Consider the following 7,106-nt stretch of genomic DNA (forward strand, 5'->3'; position numbering starts at 1 on the left):
GAGTTCCCTAGGTACTGGTATAAACAAGGATACAAAACACACACAGTCTTTCTGCCTTAACCAGACCAACATGTTCATGCTCATAGTCATTGGTCATCAGCTTTTCCAAAGCTCCTTTTCCAATCCAACTCATGATATATATCCAGTTTCATATATATTTATATATATACACACATAATATATGTTTGTGTATATATAATATGTATAATATTTTATATTATATGTATATGCACACATACTCTCCAGACCATCAACTCCACCAGTGTTGAAAATAAACATGGAAAAGTCCTCATCCATATCACCATAGGCGGTCTTGGAGATGGGCCTTTCAACTCAAGCTGGTCTCAGCAGCTAAGGGATTAGTCTATCCCTTGAGAAGGAACTAGGCAACTGGAATGAAACAGGAAAAGTGAGCATTTGGGGGTGACACTTCTCAAACTGAAGTATTTTTATTCTAGGGAGAATTAATTGTGAACAAATGTTCGATTTCTCATTGGCTAAAGGGTTAATCTCACTGGTGGGTAATTGGCGATGAGAAATTATCTGGTCCTGAGAAGTCTCCTCTCCACATCCCATGCTTGGGTGAACTGTTCACACACATCACCACTTTGAAGTCTTCCCTTGCAAAATGTATGGCATTAAAGCCTTTTTGTCTTCCCCCTTAAGGGCTATGAAGCTTGAAATCAGTCACTGAATGAAACAAAACTCAGCTCCTTTGAATAAAACAATTTACTCCTTGAGTCAACTTGAGTAATTCTCACTTATGCCATTCGTAATTATAAGGGGGGAAAAAACCTTCTAATGTATAACTTTCAAGAGCCTAAGTCATTCTCTGACAGAAAATTAAGAGCTTAGTGATTCATACCAACCTTTCTAGGCAAAAAGATGCCTCTGATTATATGATGATGTGGTCCCTCATATTTATCCCCTTGAAGGGACACAGGCTGGACCCCTACCCCAAAATGTCTCCCTCAATCTCCCCTGCTAGTTAGGGTGCTGAAAACGTGCTGGGCCCTACCCCATTTAAATGAAAATCCCCCCAGAATAGCAGTACTTTTGCCTTAATCTGACTTACGGAGGGCAGCAGGCAGAGGAGGACAGGTTTTCTGGGGCTGACATTCCCACTCAGACTTCCCACTGAATATAAAATTACTGCCTTAATCTACTCTTTTCTCCTGGAGCCTCCAAACCATAGCTGGGAGGGAATTTTGAAAATGATCTCATCAAGGCTGCAGTGAACTGCGATCACACCACTGCAACCCAGCCTAGGCAACAGAGCGAGACCCGGTCTCCAAAAAAAAGAAAAGAAAATGATCTCAAAGGCAGCAGCGAAGGGCACAGATACTAGGTTGAGTCAGGATCTGCTGCATACTAGCTGGATGACCTTGGGCAAGTTACTTAACCTCTCAGTGCCTCAGTTCCACATCTGCGATGTGGGGATGATAATAGCACCCACTTCATGTGCCTGAATCTTTCTCCATTCATCTCCTCTTCTCTGATCCAGTAAGCATGAACTTGTTGGTCCCTTAAAACTCTCTCCTGTCTTTCTGTCTCTGTTTCTCTCTCCCTTGACCTGGGCCTTCTAAATGTTATTCTCTCGTTTGGTCAGCCTCTCCTCGCAACCTGACCCCTTCCACCTTCACCTACCTTAGATGTTACTTTCTCCTAGAAACTGTCCCTGACTGGCTGCCCCCAAGTCTGGGGTCAGCGTCTATGTGAATGTTCCTATCACACCCTACATTTCTGTTATCCAGCACCTGTCACCCTGAATTGTAGGTGCCACGTTAGACTTTGCTCTTTGAGAACAGGCACAGTGTCTTTCTTCTCTCTTGTTCAATGACTGAGCATACAGGTTGGATAAAGATTTGTTGAATTAAGGAATGAACCAGTAGATAGATGGATGAAGGTTAGACAGAAGCCTAATACCAACTTATGGAAATTCCTACAGACATTTCAGTGGAGAGGGTATGAGAATGGAATTATCCAGAGAAGGGATCTTTGCCATCAAATATAGATTTAGATGTTACTTAATTTCCTTTTAAAAATGGATGGCCTTTACTGCCAACAGCTCAGAAACTACTTGTTTCATTTAACTTTATCTCCACATATGTAGTAGTAATATACCCTCAGGATAACAATACCAAGAAGTTTCTTTTTTATTTTAGAAGAGGACAAACAGGAAGGAAAAACAGGAATTGAATCCCCTAGTATGTAGTCATGTGTTTCTGTTTTCTCAGAGCCTCAGTTACAGTGAAGAGATACATGACATTTAGATATGAAGCTCGAATCTCAGTCCCTGGTGAAAATAGGGTATTTCCATGAGGTAATCACTGCTCTAAATATGTCAATAATGTGTTGTCATTCTGTTGAATAGAGCTCCAGCCCGAAGGAATTTCCCTAGGAGCCCTGCTTCAGCCATCTCCCTGGCCCCCTGGGAGGGAGAGGTTTATCTGGTTTTTGCCTTCGTCTGAATCTGAGGTCATCCCAATCTCGCACACTCTTCAGGGCACTGTCCCAGGCACTGAGAAACAAAGGGTGGGAGGTAGACATGGTCTCCATCCAGAGAGAGCAGAGGGTCCCAAGGGTACACAGACAAATCACCATCCTGAGGCACGGAGCCAGGGAAGAGAGCAAGACTTTGTTCATGGACAGGCCAGGAAATGAATGAAGGAGCAGACGAGTGGCCAAACTGAGACCCTCTTGTCTTCGACAAGTTGACAGTGAAGCAAAGGAAGCAGATGAGGCATGACTGTGCTCGTGAAGCAGGGTCAGGGGGTGCATTTGTAGAGGAAGGAGCCGCTAGAGAGGAGAGGCTGTGATAGATAAAAGACAGAGTGAAGGACAGTGGGAGACAGCAGAACAAGATCAAGATGGAGGAGTCAACTTTGGTTTGAAAGAACTTTTCCTCATCTAAAATCCAGGGATTCGCTGGGCACGGTTGCTCACGCCTGTAATCCCAGCACTTTGGGAGGCCGAGGTGAGCGGATCACCTGAGGTCAGGAGTTCGAGACCAGCCTGGCCCACATGGCGAAACTCCATCTGTACTAAAAATACAAAAAAAATGAGCCAGGTGTGGTGGTGCGTGCCTGTAATCCCAGCTACTCAGGAGGCTGAGGCAGGAGAATCACTTAAACCCGGGAGGCAGAGGTTGCAGTGAGCTGAGATTGCTCCACTGCACTCCAGCTGGGCCAGAAAGCAAGACTCCATCTCAAAAAGAAGAAGAGAAAAGAAAGAAAGAAAGAAAGAAAGAAAGAAAGAAAGAAAGAAAGAAAGAAAGAAAGAAAGAAAGAAGGGAAGAAAAAATAAATCCGGGGATCAATATAAAAACAGATTTTTCTGGGGAGAGGAAAGAAGTAAGCATAGGGAGTTCCTACTGGAGCCAGGCAGTCCTGGGACCAAATGCCTGCATTGTGACTTGGAGGAAGTTGCCTCTTTAAACCCGGGATTCACCATCTGCAAGACAAGGTTATCGATACTCGCCTCGCAGATGAAGTGTAGTTATGGCGCCAGCCTAGTGCTTGTGGCTGCTGCCTACATGGTAGCAGCTGTGATTACTACTGTTACTCATCTCAGGGAAGCAGGAGGTGTAGGCATCCACAGAAGGGTAACAGGGAGAGGATGGTTTAGGGGTTTTGGGGAAGTGAGCCGCCATGGGACTATTACAGAGACAGTCAGAAGGCTACTAGAAGGAAGGCCATGAGGTGGTAAAGGACCAGCAAAGGTCCAAGGGCAGGAATTTGGGGCAGTCCATTCGTAACTCTGGGACTTTAACTGGTAGGGTTCAGCAGCCTGGGAGTGGGATCTCAGCAGCCGGGGAGAGGGATCGACATTTCCATTAACATTGTGTGGACATTCACATCCGTGAAGGAAGTGTCTAAACTCTAGTTTTAGGGAAGCTGGTCTTTTGATCAGGGTTTGCACAACAAAGCACCACTCCGGTGCCTGTAATTCTAGGACTCCCTGTTTCACAGCCATTAGCATCAGACAGGTTTCCACCAGTTTTCATTCAAGTCACTGCCCTAAGAACCTTCCTATGTGTGTGTACAGAAGGAAGAGCCAAGTACATGATGAACAATGGTTTATGACAGACCCAACAAATGCCTTTGAGACAGAATGCCTTTGAGATGTTACCTTACGCTGCTGGTCATTCATTTTGACAACTTGGATTGTCAATTGACTTGTAATAAAAGGAGCACCCTAGAACAGTTTCTCAACCTCAGCACTAACTAGATATGGTGCCAGATAATTCTTTGCTGTGGAGGTTGTCCTGTGGATTATAAGACGTTTAGCAGTATCCTTGGCCTCTACCCACTAGATGCCAGTAGCAGCCCTCCCCGCTGGGGGTAGAATTTGCCCCTGGTTGGGAATCACTACCCTAGAAGTACAATGATAATCCTTGATGAAAACCATACTAGTGTCCACATTTTATTACTTTGAACTCAGCTGTGATGATCTCCCCAACTAGCAGTTCTCCAAGGACCTTATTCCTTATGGCCAAGTCCCCAGTTGTTGCATCACTTCATTTAGCAAGGCAGAGCTAAATGGTTGCAAAAAAGTAAAGCTGAGAAACAAGAGCTACATAAATTTACAGGCATTTCATCAGGAGTGGTTCAAGTTTTATAGAGCCTGAAACGTATGCACCTTGGGAAGCCCTTTTCATGAACGCTAATGCATAATTGTAAACACAAAATCGCTAGGGCCCCTCTTGGGGTGTTGGAAGAAGCTGGGGCCCAGTCTTTATTGGTTTCTCCATGAACCTGCTTCTATACATCATGCAGACTTGATTCTTTGCTCTATTTTCTTCTCCTGTCTGAACTTTTTCCTCCCAGAATACTATGTTGGATAATCCTACATATAACATTCTCTTCCAATGTGCTTTTCTCTTGTAAACATTACTTAAGATATTATCCCTTTTGCTTCTTTTTTTCCACAAGTTACTAAAGGCGAAACCATACTGCTTTCGGCTAAAGAGGTGCAAAGTTGATCTGAGACTATGTAAAAGAAACCATCTAGATCTCAATTTCCCAGGCTATATGGAAAATGAAATTGTTCTACTTATTAAAATAGCATTTCTTAACCTTCTTGTGACTTACTAAAAATGACCATTAACATTTTCAGTCGATTCCATTTTGGTTTTGGTCAGAGTTTCTTCTGTTTCACTGAGAATTTCGGTGACATTTATCCTTCACTTCCTTTTTTTTTTCTGCTGCCCTCTGGGGCTAAGGCTAGGGGATGTGGTGCTCTTGTTGGTCAAACAGCTTCTCCTTTTGGATAGGATCGGCTGAGACCCAATGCTCCAATTCATGATAATAAATCATGTCTTCCTTTTCAAAGTACTCTAATATTTATTCTCATTAATTTTTTTTGTTTTTTTTTGAAAGAGTTGACAATTTTATTTTCACATTTCCCAATACAAATGAAAACTGCATCTTTTTTGTCCCACTTCTCCCCTCCAAAACTATTCTCTTTGATAGGACAGGGGAGCAAGTCTTCCTTATGCTGTTTAGAAAACTCAGTATCACAGCAGCATGATCTCCTGATGAAGCAGAACAGGTAATATAAAACTGATACAATGAAGCCTCCCCTCTATCCTTATCTGTCTGGTTGAGTCATTCCGGGCCAAGTGGGCACCATCATGGGACGGGCAGGAGGTCTCATCATTGGGGGCCCAGGCATGTGGCCTCCCATGGGCGGCCTCATTCCAGGAGCAGGTCCCACTGGCTTCAACCCATGAGGAGGAGGGCCCATCATTGGCATCATGGGAGGACCCCCCATATGGGGTGCTGGCATCATACCAGGGCGAGGAGGACCCAGAAGGCTGGGGGGAGGTGGTATCATCGCCCCTGCAGGAGGAGGAGCAGAGAATGGAGTAGGAGGTATCTTTCCTTGTTGAAATGCAGCCGTTGTTTTATCAATCAGGCTCTGAGCCTGCTCTTCCATCCATTTCTGATAATAGTCCTTCATATTCTCTTTGTGTTTCCTTCCACTGCAATGTGTCTTTCTCACAGATGGAGAGTCATGGGTGAGGTATGTATCACAGTAGTCACAATAAAACTTGGGCATGTTGCTCTGCAGGCCGTTGGCCACTCCGTTCCTCATTAATGTTATATGTAAGAACCTGTTGTGAGTGCAGCATAAACCAGGCTTGCTTGGGAATCCATCAGTAAATAAGGTCCTCCCCTCACCCCAACAAGGCTTACAGTTGAGTAGAAATGACACATATATATACATAAACAACAGCAATAATAATGGCCATCATCATCATTTGAGTGTGCACTATGTTCCTACACTACTCTAAGCACTTTACAAACATTACCTCAAAATATAAGGCAGAGTGTGATGTATAATGACAAATCACAAACTGTGTTATCTGGGGCCATATTAATTACAGCTGTCCAGGGAACAGCAGGAATGCTTCATGGAGCAAAGGGAATCTGAATGGAGCTCTTGGGGTCACTGTGCTCTATCCAGGCAGAGATGCTTCAAGACATAGCACAGACATTCATTTCTTAGTAGCCCTGATGTGGTTCAGGACATGGTATCCCCAAAATACAGCACCTTGGCACACTGAGTATTTCAAGCTGAAGGAATTTGAGAAACAGCATTTACTGGAAGGTCTCTCTGACCTTTCCCTGCCCTTCTGCCCTGAAGCAGGTCATAAGACTTTTATTCAAGAGGTGCCCTGCCTATATCCAGAAGAAAGGAACAGTCTTTTTTCTTTTTTTCTTTTTTTTTTTTTTTTTTTTGAGACAGAGTCTCACTCTGTCACCCAGGCTGGAGTGCAGTGGCGCAATCTAGGCTCACTGCAACCTCCGCTTCCTGGGTTCAAGCGATTTTCCTGCCTCAGCCTCTCGAGTAGCTAGGATTACAGGCATGTGCCACCACGCCCAGCTAATTTTTGTATTTTTAGTACAGACAGGGTTTCACCATGTTGACCAGGCTGGTCTCGAATTCCTGGGCTCAAGCGATTTGCCCACCTCAGCCTCCCAAAGTTCTGGGATTACAAGAGTGAGCCACCGTGCCCGGTCAGAAGAAAGGAACATTCTTATCTCTGAAGACATAGGAACACAGAGAAGAATTTGAACAAACGTATGTTGCTAAGCTCC

General features: G+C 44.2%; 1 pseudogene across 1 annotated transcript; it reads right to left on the reverse strand.

Moving 5' to 3' along the window:
• Positions 1-5,375: 5,375 nt before the first annotated feature.
• On the reverse strand, positions 5,376-6,785 carry LOC100601372 (annotated as a pseudogene). The gene has a single exon (XR_001114392.2). The product of XR_001114392.2 is annotated as a U1 small nuclear ribonucleoprotein C pseudogene (transcript).
• Positions 6,786-7,106: the final 321 nt, after the last annotated feature.

This window comes from Nomascus leucogenys, chromosome 14 (assembly GCF_006542625.1).
Source record: "Nomascus leucogenys isolate Asia chromosome 14, Asia_NLE_v1, whole genome shotgun sequence".
NCBI lineage: Eukaryota > Metazoa > Chordata > Mammalia > Primates > Hylobatidae > Nomascus > Nomascus leucogenys.